We start from the raw sequence: 16,244 nt of genomic DNA on the forward strand, positions 1-16,244 counted from the left end.
AGTGGGAATCAATCGGGAAGGTCTGACGGATGAAAAGTATCACAAAGTCGGACTTTTAATCTGCCAAACAATCTGGGGGAGGTCACCCCGCTGATTTGGGGGGGGGGGGGCACTTTTTCCAATCTACCCTGCAGCAGATCTGGCGGGGGCTTGTTCCCAGCACCGGCCCCCCAGGGGAAATGTAATTCCCTTCCTCAGGTCAGTCAGGGTGGGGGGGGGCCAAGGTGGCGCTCATAAAGCACACGACCAGCTGGGCGTCCTGGGTAAACGGGGGAGCGGGCATCAAAGCAAACACCCCCCCCCCCGTAAGATGGGGGCGGGAACGGGGACCTGCTCCGACCATTACTCACGAGCTTCCCGGTGTTTTCAATCCGCGCTCGCCACGGGCTCCCTGAGCGATCACACGGCCCACGCCGCGCTAGCGCATTGATCACAGCGCAGCTAGCTGGAGGCAAGCCCCGCCCCCTAACCTTTTCCGACTCCGATTCTCCCGCTGCCGGGTCGATGATTTTAACACGTCGTTAATATTCCGGCGACGGAGCTTCCTCGATCGGACACGAGCGTCCCGGAACCAACTTCCACCACGCAGACGTGGTCACCCAGGCACGAGGAGGCCCCGCCCACGATGGCGACCACGCGGCACAGATCGGTGCAAGGAAGCGGCGCCGCCGACATCAGCTCCTCCCACCAGCGGCGGGCGTCTCCTGAAGACTTTTCCCGATTAATCCGGTGGCTCCTCCGGCTCCAGGATAAGCGGCGTCCTCGGACGGCGTGCGTCCCCCCGGAGACGCCTGTCCTCTTACGCCGTAATTGAAAAAGATGGATCTCGGCGAGTGTCTCCCGGCGCGGCGAGCACGAGTCCTCCGCGACTCCCCGCCAGCGTCCGACGCCACCTTCAGCCTCGGAACGCCAGGAAAACAGAGGACATTTGCAATTTTATTACTCTTTAATGGGTTTCTATGGCGGGCGGCGGCCGCACTTCCACGTGCCGCCGCCCATAAATCCGGCCGCCGCCGGAGCGCCGCTCGCATTATTCATACATTCCCACCGATTAGAGGAGACGATTGCATCGTTTCCTGCTCGCCGCCGTCCTAACTCGATTATGGGATATCTACGAGCTGCGCGCGGCGTTGGTGGCGGCGGCGCGCCCACCTGTTGCCGCGGCGACCATCAGGTGTCGATAAAGTTTATTCCCGAGAATCTAAAGCTTAATAAAGTAGCGGCGATTATTGATCGGTCACAGTTTGATTAGATTAACCTTCGTGGTCATGGATTTCTGGGTTTGTTACCGCGGCGCCGCTCGACCTTCATCACTCGTTCATTAAATAATCGTTTCCTGTTGCAGATTTATCACCGTCCCAAAGAACAATCCTTTGTCATGTGACCTGGAACCGGCGATAACAGGCGATGAAGCTAACGCTAACGCACAATTAGCCAAAGTGCTACGTCAACAGCGACGATCCTCAACTCTCATCGTGTCTCAGCAGGACTGTGAGTTAGCACGATCAATGTTAGCATAGCACTGTGGCGGGCAAACGCCACCAATCAAGTGCTTAACGCAGAGGTCAAAGGTCAGCGCGAGAGCAGGTCGGGGATCAAAGCGTCCAGATGAAGAGATTTTATCCGCGGGACAAAAATCGACGGGAAATGAGACGACGAAACGACTCCGAGTCAAATAAAAGCGAATCTGGATGCGGCGCCGAGCGCGTTCCAAGATGGATGACGGAGCGAACGACTTCAAATGGACTCGTAACTGCCGCCGCCGCTCAAATCGTCCTTTCGAAATGGACTTTTTAACACCGTCACCTCGGCAGCAACGCGGCTAAACTGTTGTAAATTTCACCGTGGCCACGGCGGCGGGACGCGGCGTGCCAGCCCTAATTATTCGGGCCGCGCGGCGCCGCAGCTTCCGTGATTGATGCGGCAAACGTTCCCGGTGAAAGTAATCAGGAATCCCAGGCCGGAGCGGATCTCGCCAGCAGGTCATGTGACATCAACTTCAGCCACTTTTGCACTCATTAGCACATGTTAGTGAGCAAAGCTAGCTTACCTTTGTGCAAGCTAACATCTGTTCATGCTAGCTGTCACAGAGAAAGGACATGTTTTCTGCCACACCTGGCTAACATCAATGCTAACACCTATGTTAGCTACCACTAGCACAGCGTCTGGAGCCTGTCCCTCCAGGCTAACATCTGGCCCAGCTAGCTCCACCTGCCAGAGTTTACCTGTCATACTAGCATCTGTCAGGAGAGGCTAATGTCTGCAACCATCTGCCATGCTAAGCTACAACCTGCAGCGCTACGGCGCCGCCTCTCATCATCGCGCCTAAAAGTTGCCGTTTAATCGGAGGCGAGTGAAAACAAGGCGCGTCCGACCGACACCGCGATAAATCAAAGCGCAGCTCAGGTGATGAAAACAAACGAGGAGCCTGCTGATTTATCGTCACCGCCACATTTCCAAACGCCGCGGCGCTCGCTAACACAGAGGCCGCAAAAACAGCCGCCTCCGTTTGCTTAAGGACGAGAACAAACCAGGGAAAACCGCTGGCTGCTGCGTCAGCGTTAGCGTTAGCATAGCAGTCAGGGCGGAGAAAACGGGGATTAAACAAATGGTGGTTAGTTACAGGGCCCACCTTGGTCCTCTGGCGTTAGCATGACACTTAGCTACGCTGAGAGTTAAACCAACCGCCATGCCATGAACCAGTGAGGGGGCGGGGCTTCTTATCATTAATGGCTGCGGGGTCGCCTCGCCCCTCTGAATCATTTACATCATAAACATCGTGAATTATGGGTTACAGGAAGGGCACCGCGCTACCAAAATACGCCTTATTTTCATCAAGCTAGCAAGCTAGCGGCTCACGGAAATCAGAGGCCTCGGCGGCGCCGCACGGTGCCTGAAGGACGCGCCGTTGGGATCCAACGCGACGCGGGTCAGCAGAGGGCGGAGCTCCAGCTCATTAGCCGCAGCGCGAGACAGCTACGATAATACCGACAAACGGGAAACAGTGAGGGAGCCGTCGTCATAGCGACCAGCTAGCAGCAGCTTTCTCTCCCAGAGGATTCAGCACATTTCTGATGTTTCTCTGAACCAAACGCTCGTTTATCTTTAACGAGTTCATCAACGTGGAGGAGCCGCGGCCCTGGAGTTTAGCCACGCCCCCGGCGCTGCAGCGCTCGCTTGTGTTGAGCTCCGTCTGCCGTCAGGACCCTCCGACGTCCTTGGCGCCGTTCACCGGGACAGCCACCGGAGCTGGGAAGACTCCGCCTCCTGCTGTTCGGTCGGGGATGCCAAACTGGCGCCAGGACCCGTGTGGACGCTCCGGAAAACACGGAGCGCTTGGACGACTGGAGCCGGGTCGGCGCCAACGGAGCTCCTGCCAGCAGAGCAACTGTGGCTAACGTCTGCTCGCGCTGCTCTTTTACCGGCAGACCTCCGGGGGGAGGATGCGACCATCGGGGGGGGGCGGGTCCATCCGGGCCAGACGCTGCGGCAGAGAGGGGGCGGCGAGGAGGAGTGGGCGGGTCGTGGCGGTCGTCCATCCTGATCCCATTAGACGGGTAAAACCAGCCCGGAAGGACGGGCAGGAACCAGGTGGACAGAGGACGGAACCAGGGGTGTCCTGGAGACCAGGACCCACGTGGGGTCCCCCCCCCATAGACGCTGCGTCTCCATGACAACCCAACACGTCCTTGAACCTCTACTTCCTGGTTTAAATATCATCACATCATGCAGGAATGCTATCAGAGATGCTAGCAGGGATGCTATCAAAGATGCTAGCAGGGATGCTATCAGAGATGCTAGCAGGGATGCTATCAGAGATGCTAGCAGGGATGCTGTCAGAGATGCTAACAGGGATGCTATCAGAGATGCTAGCAGGGATGCTGTCAGAGATGCTAACAGGGATGCTATCAGAGATGCTAGCAGGGATGCTATCAGAGATGCTAACATTGAATGACCTTTGTCATTCAAACATTTCCTGTTCAGGATGTTGTGACCTTCCTGTCGCCTCGCGGGGGCCCTAATCCGGCCTGATAGCGCCGCCGCCGCCGCCCCGTCCTGAGATAGCCACGCGTCTCCCAGGGTTCGGCTTGGAGGGACCTTTTAATGAAAGATTTCCTGTAAATGGAGATAATTATGGGATGAGGCGACTTGGCGCTCAGGCCTAATGAGGAAGATAAGAGCTCTTCAGCGGCTCCGCCGACCACCTGGGAGGACGCCGGGGGCGTGGCCTGCGTGCTACGGGCGCCTCCTCATCCCAAACCGGAGAAAATAAAGGACAAAAAACTGAAATCGGACATTTTAAATCCGACACCTGCTGGATTTGAGGGAGACCGACGGCGGCAGAAGCACGTGGTCATGTGATTACCTCGGCGTGGCGAGGACGCCATTGAGCGGGGATGAGAGCGGCGCCGCTGGGAGTTCGCCGCGCTAGCACCGGCGCTAATACGGGCTTTCATGAGGCAGCGCACTTCAACGCCGCCGCCGCCGTATTTACAGACGCTCACGAGGGAGACGGATAAACCGCCTGATTATCAAGTTTTCCCGCCGCCTGGCGATTCGCCGTGCGCGCCTCCGAGCGCCACCTCGCCAACTTAATGATTGTTAATGACTTCTTAACGACTTCTTAATGGCTTCATCAGGAAGATCCTGCACCAGCACATTCTGACAAGGAGGAGCCTCCCCCGAGAGCCCGGATCACGCCGCCACCGCCGCCGCGGCGCCGTGTCTTTCTGCTCCGATAACACACGTTAAATCCGCTCGTCTGAGACAACATCGCCGACGGGAACATTTGATCGGCGTGGAACTTCGGGGGACGCCTGATGTAACCCCGTACAATCGCATCGGGAGGTGACGGGCGCCCACGTGGGCGGCGAGCTAGCGCTGCCGCGTCAACGCCGTCTCGGAACATCGGAGTGACACCTGAGGTTGCGTAATCGCGTCGGCTCCGACTTTCAAGGAAGCGACAGTGATGCAAGAGCGAGGAAACGTGACGACGGCGCCCGGAGCGGCGCGGCGCCACGGTCGGATGACAGCTGTGGCGTGTTGAGGGCGGCCAGCGGCGAGATGCTCCGGGTGGCCTCCGAGTCCGCGTGAAGCAGCTGATTGGTCCTCGCAAACCCAGCAAAGGTCAAAGGTCGTCGATAGGAAGCTGCTGAGGACCAAAGCGTGCGCTAATGCTAAGCTAGTAGCAACCAATAGGAGGAGCTTCAGCGTCATCAAGGTCACATGACGTCACCTGAGACAGGTGTGTGGAGGAGCGGCACACTTTGATCTGCGCCTTTGATCGGTGGTCCGAAGGGGAACTGCAGGAACGCCGGTTCTAAAGCCCCTCCCCCTTTCCAGGATTACTTAGTTCTGAGGGAGGGAAACAAACTTCCAGCCCGACGTTCCGACGCTGTCAGGACGGATAGATGATGACGGCGGGTCAAGTTGGGAGTCGCGTTGGCGCTCCTGAAGGAAAGTGACGGCGTCGACAAGCACAAGACAGAAAACTCCGATCCTGGCGCGGAGCGCCGATGCTATTGTGTCACATCGCGTTTGGAAAACGTCAACAAAAACTGGCGTGAGCTGCACGGACGACCTGGAGAGCAGGAAGCCGACGGGAACGGCTCCTCCAGGAGGAACTCTGATCCCAGTCTGACCGTTTACAGCCCCAATCCGGGATTTCCGAGCACCGCACGATTTTTCCTTTGACCACAGATGAACCAAAGTGGCGTCCGTGATCAAAGACGCTCCTCCGACCTCCCGATTAAACGCTTGAATCGACGTCTTCCGTCTGCTCGGGTCGGCGTTCCGAATCGCTCGACAACGAAATGACGTCCTCGGCTCCGAATGGCGGAGCTGATCAACAAACGAGCGTTTTCACGGCTCGCTCAGCACTGATGCATCCTGGGACATCTGTCCACAGTGTGTCGACCCTGGAGAAAGTGGGCGGAGCAAGTGGGAAGCGTTCCCTCCGCGGCCACGTGTGACCAGGTGAGCCGTTGTTTACCGGCGGCTCCCCGCGAGGAGAGGAGCTGACCCGTGTCCGTAGCCGGGAGTGGGACAAATGGAGAACATCTCCGCGAGTCCTTATTTATGCGGGAATGCCCTTGGGAGACTTTGCACTTGTTTACACAGCGGCGGCGGCGGCCGCAGCGGCGGCGTTCCTTCGTGATGGCTGCGAGTAAATGAGCCGCGTGTTTCCAATTTGTCCTGGACGAGGAAGCTTTGGGGTCTCTGCTGCCCTCACGCTCCTCGGGGTGCGTTTGATCGTGTGTGGAAGTACGGAAAGGAGGTTAAAGCCGCCGCGCCTTTGGAAATCGACCTGAACGTACGGGCACGGAATTCCCGAGGGCGCCAGGACGGCGGCGCCGCATCCGGGGGACAAATGAGAGTTTTTAGGGGTTTCCAGAGAGAAGCTTCACCTTTGAAACGGATCGTTGGTCCAGATGAGGACACCGAAAACAGGCCGGAATCTCACCAGAGGTGGAGCCGGCACATAAAACGTTCCAGGGAAGTTTTGTCTCAACACAGGAAGCAACGGCGACCCGGAGTCCCACAACACCATGAACCCGGTTCTGTTCCCCTCTGCCGGAGGAACTAGTCCTCCATCCGGTCAAGGAGAGCCGGATGGAGACTCCTCCTAAACCTCCACCGTTTGATTGCTGGGAGGTGAATTGATCCCAAGCGGCGGCGTTCCCGCCCCCCCCAGGAGCCAGATAGTCCTCCCGGGCTCCTCAGAACTCGTGGGAAGCTCCTGGTCTCTGCACCCGCCGGTGCTCGACGCTACAGGGCGCCAAAAACCAAGAGACTGGGATTATTTTAGCATTCCGCCATGACGTTCCTGAGCAGGAATGTGGAACTCCCGAGTCATTCCAAACGCCACAAAGCAGCAGGTTACCTCTGTAGCCACGCCCCCTTTTCAAGTTGCCCTTGAAGAGTAAATTGCAACAGCAGCTTTGATGCGTCTGACACGCTCCGAGATAGCATCTCCGCCAGCGCCGGCACGCTCCGGATCATCATCCCGATGACTCTGTTCCCGCCGTCTTTTAACCGGCTTCGCTTCGACGGCGCCGTTGGAATATTTAGTAACCGTTTCCGCTTCTTCCCGTTTCTGTAGTAGCCGAACACTTTTTAAGCAGAACCGGCGGCGACGGATGGGATCCGGCATTGTGGGAAGTTTTCCTGCTGCCATGGTGACAGAGGAGGCAACGCTAATGCTAACGCTAACACCGCGTGGCAGGTCACCTGGGGTCCTACCTGTCGGAGGAGGGAGGAGTCACTCGCTGCTGTTCCGAATGTCGGCGCCTGGATTCAGCGGCAGGAATCTGTCGGAGAGAGAAGATTTCAGGAATCTGGACTAAATCTGCCGCCCCCTCAGGGGGAGCGTTTGTTTATGGCGAGGGTCCGTAGGCCGCCGCTCGCTAGCGTAGCCGCTACAGGATGAGATGGGAACAACACACAATCTGACCAATCAAAACTCATTAGCGGCGCGGCTCCACGCCGTCAAACTGCTGGTGACATCACGGCGCCGAAGGATCCGTCTTAAAGACGAGAGGAGGCGAGAGAAGGAGGCGAGAGAAGGAGACGAGAGGAGGCGAGAGAAGGAGGCGAGAGAAGGAGGCGAGAGAAGGAGACGGGACGGAACGTCGTCCACAGAGGTCAACGGCCCGTTTAACCGAGACGTACACGAGCACACACACCTCTCTCTCTCACACACACCTCTCTCTCTCTCTCACACACACCTCTCTCTCTCTCTCTCACACACCTCTCTCTCTCTCACACACACACCTCTCTCTCTCTCACACACCTCTCTCTCACACACACACACCTCTCTCTCTCTCTCTCACACACACCCTCTCTCTCACACACACACACCTCTCTCTCCCTCTCTCACACACCTCTCTCTCTCTCACACACACACCTCTCACACACCTCTCTCTCTCACACCTCTCTCTCTCTCTCACACACACACCTCTCTCTCACACACACACACCTCTCTCTCACACACACACCTCTCTCTCTCTCTCTCTCACACACACACCTCTCTCTCACACACACACCTCTCTCACACACACACCTCTCTCTCACACACACACCTCTCTCTCACACACACACCTCTCTCTCACACACACACCTCTCTCTCCCTGTCTCACACACACACACACACACACACACACACCTCTCTCTCTCTCTCACACACACACACCCCTCGACATTTTAGTATCTTTCACCTCGTTCGCCCCCCCCAACATTCCTCTCTGGTTTTCGTCGGAATGATCTTCACACTGAATTCGTGTCCTGTTTTTTGGGAAATGGATCCATTTCCGTGGATGTTTCAAAGTGCTCATTTCCATAAAGGTCCCGCTGAAGCGCCGTCGGGCCGCCGCTGCGGCAGGAACACAAACAATATGCTAATCGCACCTGCTTCAATTAGACGCCGGATCCACGGAATCCACATCCCGCTCTCTTCCGTTCCCGCCCCAGAACACAAAATTCTCAGGTTGGAAGCAACAACATGTTTAAATTCCTTCATCAGGGAAGCAGCTGATGGACACGGACACCAAACGGGCGCCGCCGCCGCTCACCTGCGGACCAGGTAGCTGGAGCTATTTTGCCCATTTACGTTAAAATAGGAAAATTCGTTACAAGTTTGTTTGGCGGATTTTCCGACCTTTGACAGATTTGTCCCAGATCCCAAGAAGCGGCTGGTTCACAGGCCGTCACCTCCATCAGTCAGACTCAAACGCCGCCTGGCGGTCAATCAGGACGTAAGTGATGGTTTTGGGGGGGGGGGGGGCTGGCAGCGGGCGTTGGGAGACAGCTGGCGGAGAGCGGCGGCGTTCCGGCTGCAAGTGGCGGCAGATTCAGGTGACATCTGCGCCTCCTGCCGCAGCGCGACGGTGGAAACAGTAAAAGTGAATTACAACATTAATGACGGCGCTCTGCAAGCTGTCGCTCCGGATTACGGATCCATTATTCCTCATGTGGGCACTCGTGGAGCGCCGCCGCCGTAAAGCCCGCGGCTGCTTTAACAACTTGTAGCATGTGGCTGCGTCGGGTCGATGAGCCCCCCCCCCACTCCAACTCTCAAGAGCGACCGGTCGACCCCCCCCTCCCCCCGCCGCCATTCCGGACAACATTTGTGTGATCCTGCTGCCCTCTACAGCCGCCTGGAATCAGTCTGGCAGGATGTCACGTGTGAGCGCCGTTGATGGGCCACGCCGCTCCCGCCCGCCGCTCCCACTCCCGCTCGCCGCTCCCGCCCGCCGCCTCGCCGGCCACCGCGCCGAGCTGTCACCCCTCCCCCACCCGGATCCCCAGACTTTCCAATAACTCCAAATCCCCCGAAAACCCGGAGAATAAAGGCAGAGTCGATCACTCATAGCGGCTCCGCTCTTCAGGGAAATAACAGCCGAAGGAGAAAAACAAAGTCAGGATCTCCGGCGGAAACGCAGCGGCGTTCCCAGAGGACACGGCGGAACGCCGCGTTCATCAGTCTGGTTAACGCGCAATAAAAAACAGATTCATTTAAGGTTCAAGAGAAGGTGGGAAATAACCGAACCAGACGGGTTCAAGATGGCCTTCGGGGGGGATTAATCTGCCTCCTCCGGGCTGGGATGGGCCCCCGATCCTCGCCCTGATGAGCCGGAGCTCATTTCTCCGATCGGCGGAAGCTACGCCGAGTGTGTCGTACTGGAGTGTTGCGCAATTACCAGCTGATGCTATCAGTAGCATTAGCATATTAAAGGGAGGAATACTTGAACAGAGATAATGACACACACACACCCCCACACACACACACACACACACACACACCCACACACACACACACACACACACACACACACACACACACACCCCATTATCGACGTGAGGCACTAAGATCCCGGAAAAACACAAATGTTGATAAAAACGTATAAAACTTCACTGTGTAAATAACAACAACAAACAAGGAAAAAGATCAGGGAGGAGATTCTCATCAGGGGGGCCTCCTGGGGGGGGCTCTTGGGGGGGGGAATTACCCAGAATCCCTCACACACACCCCCAAAGTTCTGTGTTTTACCTGATTTTGGAGATAAAAACTCGCGTCGTTATCGCGAGATAACGAAACCATCGGTGAAAATAAAGTAAAAAAAACAACAACCCAAATCTTAGAATGACTCGAACGCAAACGCAGCAGCTCACGCCGACTATAGGGCGGCTAGCTCGACCTTGACGCTCTATTAGCGCGCTAACTAAAACGGGCTAAGGCCCATAAATAGATCAATAACGGCGAGTAAACAGAGGAATTTTAGCGTCTTTTCGCTGCGGCTGAAACCAAGAGGCGTCCAATTAATATGAAATCGTCTCCAGAAGTCAATAAGGTTTTAGTTCCACTCGAGTGTGTCTAAACAGGCGGAGTCGGGCTAATTATAATCCCGCGGTGTATTTATACCGCCGGCGCCGCGGCCCGCTCATTACTACACGGTGTAATCCTCAGACCCGTGTTCTCGCCATGTGCTGATGAGCCTCACGCCAGCTGCCAAAAATACATAAACTTGGAACTTTCTCCCGCGCACCAACAAAGTGAAAATTGCCGTTGCTATGGCGACGGGGATAGAACAATATCATAATCAGCCGTGCCATCGGGAAAGCGATTTCAATCCGGCGGGCCAAAGGTTGCCATGGGAAGAAGAACCGGCAGCTATTTTAGTCGGCGTGCGCGGCGGCGGCTTCATTAGCTACCCACGGCGTGGAGAACCTTCGCAGGCCCCGCCCCCACGCCAGGATTAGAGATACTAATCTGTGATGGATTTCACCCTCCATCCTTCCTTCCATCCAGCAATTATGCCCCCCGCCATCAAAAGCCATCAAAACAGTAATTTGGCTGTTTCACAGGCGCGTTTCCTCCTGAATCATCCTCTTATCGCCATGGCGATTACACACTGGGCACAGAAGTGAAAACAATGGGCTCGCCGGGATGAGATCACGCCACTCCATTTCTCCGGGGCCATTCCGGTAGACGCAAAGACAATCTGCCAGCGGCGAGGAGGTGGGGGATGGCGAGCGGAGGGCGGATTTGTCGGTCAGCGAGCGCGGGGCCGCGAGGTCAACCCGGTAATCGGGGGATGGGGGGAGAGTATGCGACGGCTTCGCCGCCTCAGCGAGGTCGCCGACGGGAAGTCAAACCGCAACACAAGCCCGCCCCCGGACCCCCGGCCCGACAGCAGCGGGGGGAGATGAGGACGCCACCAACCAGGCTCCAACGCTGAAGCCCCGCCCCCAGACTTTGCTCGCAGTCCTTCTGAATCACTGATTGAATTAGGGTTCATGGTTAAGCGCCACGGGGGGCGTGGCCACGCCAACTCCCCGTGCCCGACCTCCACGGCCGCCCCATCCCCCCCACCCCCCCCCCACCCCCCTCCTGGGGAGGCGTGTGGGAATGGCGGCGTCGGGGCTTCACACAAGACTGACTGTTTATTATTGTCTGCGGCCCACTTAACTCTGACAGTAACGGAATGAGGTGGCGAGCGCGGCGAGCGCCATTAATCACGCTGTCGGGATCGCTGAGACACATCTATGTCGTCTGCGGCGGGAAGAGGAGCGCAAAGTGGGGGGGGGGGGGGCTGGGACCAGGGCCCACGTACACCGCAGGTGATCGGGTGAGGTCTGGCTCCGCCCCTTCTACCAAGTATCCATCAGACGTGACTCGGGACGCCGTCAGCTCCCAAAATGCATTTCACCTCTCCATCTGTCAGGCATCAGAGCGACCACACGCCGTCGCCATGAAGCCCCTGAGTGACAGGCCTGTCCCTCAACACCCCCCCCCACACACACACACACACACACACACACACACACACACACACACACACACACACACACACTCCTGCCCTATCACTGACACTCGGCTAAATATTTAAGGGGGGAGGGGCTAAATAGACTGATGGGGAAAGGTCAAAGGTCAGAGTCCAGCTGAAGCGGCGCCGCGGCGAGACGAGCGTCCTCCTGACACGAGGGCGTTGATTTCCTGTGCCCCCTTCGGTGGGGGTGGGGGTAACCATGGCGCCACGTGTGCGTTTACACGTGTGACGTTTACACGTGTGCGTTCACCGGAGCGAGTCGTGGCTGACAGCTGATCAGGGGACACGCGGCGCCCGAGGTGCTCGCTGTAGTTTTCCCTCTTTTTTCCGGCTTGGCGCCGTCCCAGCAACAGATTGCTGCTGTCGCTGGGACGGCGCCTCACAGATGGAGCGGCGTCACTTCCCGACGAGCCTGACAGGATCAATCCAGGAGCTCATTCGCTCGCAGTCAATTAAGCCGTGTTAGTTTTGACAGGAGCCGCGGGGCGAAATAACAGCCGTCACCGACGGCGAGGAAAATATTGTGACCAAACACGGGGAAAAAAGGGAAGCGCTTGTTTACGGGGGCGGCGAGATTCCTGGTCCCTGAACGCACCGCCTGCTGGTCCAAATGACCGTTAAGGAGGCTTTCTCAATAACGCTAATTCTGGCGGCGTTCCGGCTCGTCGGAATACATAAATCACCCCGAACGACTGGCGGGAAAGAGTTTGGAAGTGAAGGATTGTGGGAAAATGCAGCTAAATAAAGGTGCTGAGCTCGGTGGCGACACCTTTAAGGTGCTTCTGTCCAATAAGGGTGACGGTCCTGAGGTGAATAATACAATAGAGGAATAAAGGAGGAGGCAGGGTGCGTGCGTGCGTGCGTACGTGCGCGTGCACGTGCCACCCACTGAGCGACGAGCCGCGGCCGCTCTCTTTGAACCGTTTGGAAGCGCAGCGAAGCTCTTTGATTAGGACACGGAGGCAGGTAGCTGTGGGCGATGGACTGAAAACACTTGGCATCTGCTAGCAAGACTCCACACACCCGAGGTGAGAGAGAGACACACACACACACACACACACACACACACACACACACACACACACACACCGCCCTGGGCATCGTTACACACACACACTCCTCCTTTGAAGGGTTATCAAGGCTCCTCATTAAAGGTGTCCCTGCTTTCCTCGGCGATGTGGGACTCCACAGGGCGGCACACACACCCTTTAATTAGTTCGCTAACTCGTTAGCGTCGGCGAGCAATTAAATGTCCTTCCTTCACAGTTTACAGCAGGATCACGTCTGAAACCTGCACCTGCAGCAGGAGGAGCCGCCTGTTTTGTCCAATCGGAGGCGTCGGGACACGGGAGCCCGGATCTGATCACAACGGAGCAAAACCGGATCCCATCGGAACGCTTTCAACCAATCAGGAGAATGTAATCAGATCACAAGTAATCTGATTACACGTGTAATCTGGTTCCTTTAACAGGTCCCATCACATTTGCGTCCTGGAAGTCGTCTGCCTGGAAAACTGGGAAAGAAAAGAGCTGGTGGACGGCGAGTCCACCTACGGCTCCGGGGAAATCCGATTGTCCCTGATTGTTCCCACGTGCGAGAACTTCCCTGATGGAGCTTTCCAGGAGCTGCTAGGCAGGGCTAACGTTAGCCGCCGCTGGTGTGCTGAGCTGTGCGCTAGCGCCCGTTAGCGGAGGAGGACCGGGCGTGTCCCACCACTCTTCCGTGGCACCGACCAGTTAATTTGTCATCGTGTGAAGAGGTTGAACCTTTAATTAAAGTGGAGCGCCGCCGCCGCAGCCTCGCTAAATGTCACATGATAAATAACGGCAGAAGATCTGAGAAGCTCCCTCGGAGTCTCCTCAGCTCGAGGGGATAAAAGGCCGCGCGCGTGCGAGGCTAACTGCACATCAATATGTTAAAGAGGTTCAATTGTATAAATTGATTAAACGACCACATTGTGGAGCCGCCGATGTCACGATTCACGGAAACCAAGCAGAGGGAACGACATTATTAGAGCAGATGAAATCGATAGCTGCTCGCCGCCATGGGCGCAACGGCGCCGCCGTGAAAATGCATCGCCACGGACGCCATTAGCCAGGATCGGCTAATTACAGCCGGAGACGTCGGCATTCCTGACTGATGTAGCTAGCAAACGTGGAAAATGACTCCTATCACTGTTCATCCTGAAATAAAGGAGAGAAAAAAACTAGCCACCTCGGCAACACGCTAATATCTCCAGGAGCTCGTCTCAGTTCCGCTACAGCGCACGTTCGTGCACGTTTACGCTGATCTGCTCATTATCAGGCGGCTTAATCTCGACCTTTCAAATCTCTAATATCGGCGCCTGGCGCTCCTCAACCCTCCCAAGTGTCGTCGATTCTGCTAAACGCTCTCGTCTTTCAGCACTTGATCCGCTAATCTTTCTCCCTCGTCACTCCGGGGGAACTCCAGTCACTCCGACGCCACTTCCCCTCCGAGATACGAGGCTCAGGAGCAACGTCGTCTCCCAGGCAGATGTTCAGCTCGGGTTCGGAGGGTAACCAGGTTCTCCTCTCAGGCGGCGAGGAAGCAGCAGGTGACCTCCTGCCACCAGGTCGCGCGCGTCCGTCCATTATTCTGCCCTTTACGTTCGTTTAGCTGCTCCGCGGCGCCGTCGTAATGAGGAGGCACATCCATCAGCAACACGCGTGCTGGTGCCGATCCCTGGAGCTGGTGCTGTAACGCTATGCTAATCAGTTAGCCTCATACAGCAGCCTAAATGCAGCTACAGCTGGATGTTAGCTAGCCGCCGCTACCGTCGCCGAGTTTTCCTGGAAACTTTGTTGCTCTGCCGCGTGTCCTGATGTTCCAACGAGCTCTCGGCTGATCGATGGAGGCAAATATTGCTAATAATTCAAGGCTCATTGCTGAGCTTAATCTGGCTCATTTGCTAATCTGCTAATAATTCATTTGTCGGCTGATTAATGGCGCTCATTTGCGTCACGTGGCAGCGGCGTCGGTTTTAATTGTGCGTGTCAGAAGAACGTTTCCACTCGTCCCGGGTGTGTCGCCGCTCGCCGCGGGGCTCCTGCGTCTGTTTGTTTACTTCACGCTCCCTCCACGTGGGGCCGCCGCCACACTTCCTCCTCGCCACCGTACGCCGCCGTCGTGGCTGAAGATGCGTCGGAACAGCAGGCGAGGATCTGCAGCCCGGAGCTGATCCAACAGCAGCCAGCGATGCAGCTTCCTGCCTCTGGGGGGCGCCGTTCTAACCTTTAACCTCCCATCTATATAAACGTGGGCTAGCACGCTACGCTAATCTGGTGCTAGCTGCTCGGGGGGGGTCGATTGGCGGAACAAAGAGCTTTTCCAGGTTTTCCAGAAACACTGTAAATGAGCAACTGGGAGAAACACACATGCTAACACGGTTAGCATTAGTATTAGTTTTCATCTCTCCTCCTTCCCATTCCTGAATCCCAGCACTCAACATCCTCACTCTCGAGCTCCGTCCGAGGAAACATCGCAAACGTTTCCGCGGCAACGGAACTAAAAAAAACAAACAAAACACCTCAGCAATTTTTGTCTCCGGGACTGAAGCCGAACCAACCGGCAGCTTTAATGAACAAAATGGGAATCTGAGCTTATTGGAAACCTGGAGAAGCTTCCTGGGGAGGCATCCTGACGAGGTTTCCGACCATAAACTTCCGAGTTTCCCATCAGGGAGATTAAAAACTGCTTCGCTGGTTTGAATTTATGTTTTTTTTTTTTAAAAAGGAAACGTACGCTGGCCGCAATCATGCTAACCCGCTCCGGTTCATGTGCAGCTTTATCCACGAAGGGGCGTGGCAGCGCCCCCTGGTGGCGGTAGTCATGACAACAACCAGGAGACGGACCTTGGAATGATTGAACCAGGCGGATGAATTCTCCGATGACTCACGTCGTTGCTAAAACGTTAGCAGCAATGAGAACGCTAAACGCTAATCGGAGAGACGGCGGCGGCGGCGGGAAGGGGGGGGGGGGGCTCGCTCTGGGTTTCTGGGTGAAAGGTCAATGTCGTCTTGTCATTTACAAAAAAGAGAGGATGGAAAAGCGAAGTAAAGTCTAAAGTTTAGCGCTCCGGCAGCGTTCCACTTCTGACTCTTGACACTCTCTTTTCTTCCCGACGCGGCGACGCTGATTGCTTTCAAAACTGCAGCCGTCCTCCCGACAAAAACGGTTTCTATTCAGCGCCGCCGCCGCCGGATCGCTTCTATTTGGCCTTGGCGGCAAAAACCACAAAGGAATTCTGCACCGCGAGAACGTGCAGTCGGCTCGGGTCAAACAGAAAAATTCCCTGAGCCGATCTGAAATCAAACACTGAAGCCGTTTGGTTCAGGTTAGCACGTCTGTTAGCATCTCTTCTGCCTGTTTAACGTCGATTATCATTCGCAAACGTTA

The 16,244-nt window shown here is 56.3% G+C and overlaps 1 protein-coding gene across 4 annotated transcripts in view; it reads right to left on the reverse strand.

Annotated features, from left to right (window-relative positions):
* rbfox3a (RNA binding fox-1 homolog 3a) overlaps positions 1–16,244 on the reverse strand; it is a 261,145-nt gene that overhangs the window by 188,258 nt on the left and 56,643 nt on the right. For all 4 annotated transcript variants that reach the window (XM_029836495.1, XM_029836498.1, XM_029836494.1 and 1 more), the window contains one exon: positions 7,243–7,310. The gene's annotated coding sequence lies outside the window, so the exon portion shown is untranslated. The remainder of the gene's footprint in view (positions 1–7,242; positions 7,311–16,244) is intronic.

Source organism: Takifugu rubripes, chromosome 5 (genome assembly GCF_901000725.2).
Source record: "Takifugu rubripes chromosome 5, fTakRub1.2, whole genome shotgun sequence".
Taxonomy (NCBI): Eukaryota; Metazoa; Chordata; class Actinopteri; order Tetraodontiformes; family Tetraodontidae; genus Takifugu; species Takifugu rubripes.